This window comes from Dermacentor variabilis, chromosome 9 (assembly GCF_050947875.1).
Source record: "Dermacentor variabilis isolate Ectoservices chromosome 9, ASM5094787v1, whole genome shotgun sequence".
In the NCBI taxonomy this organism is placed as follows: domain Eukaryota; kingdom Metazoa; phylum Arthropoda; class Arachnida; order Ixodida; family Ixodidae; genus Dermacentor; species Dermacentor variabilis.
In genome coordinates this window covers 124,317,580-124,318,287 of record NC_134576.1, presented here as the reverse complement: position 1 = coordinate 124,318,287, position 708 = coordinate 124,317,580, and positions in this window count along the sequence as shown.

Below are 708 nucleotides of genomic sequence, written 5' to 3'. Positions count from 1 at the left end.
AGAGAAGAAAATAAAAGCGTTGTGATAGCGCATATACCGTCCGTGGTAATTCAAGTTAAACGTTGAAACAAACGAAAGTTCTACAGCGTGTGAACATGAGCAGGTTTTGTCTACTTGACTTCCGTCGAACTGAGCTTCATATACTGCCGAATGCATTGATTGTGCTTAGACCAATCAGCTTAATCTCGTTGTTGTTCAACTCTTACTTTCTAAAGAAAAATTGACTGATTGATTGATTGAGTGATTGATTATTTGAGTGAAATAAAAGGTAGGACGTGACAGAAAGCCTGTCTTAAGAAAAGGACCTGACGGCATGAGGGTACAAAGTAGAAGGCATAAAGGTATAGCAATTCTGTTTAGTGACCGCTTCATTAATGCTGAGCAAGATACTTAGGAAGTTGATAGAGCGCCGCCTAGGTATTTTGTCTCAGGACACTACGCGCAGATACAGATGTCTTCGAACAACGGTAGACTAAGTTTAAGGAAGGGTGCTTGGTCGTCGCAGCGTATTAACGTTGTTACCAAAAAATCATGTGCCATTTTACTGTGAAAGTGGTTGACCAGTGAAACTGTTCAGCACACGACACAGAGGTGACATGCAATTTTGAACAAAGGTATGAACTCATTTATTGTCTTGATCGGTTGTTATTATGTCACTCGCGACTGCAATCACATTCTTTGATCACGTCAAATCGATGCACGTACGCC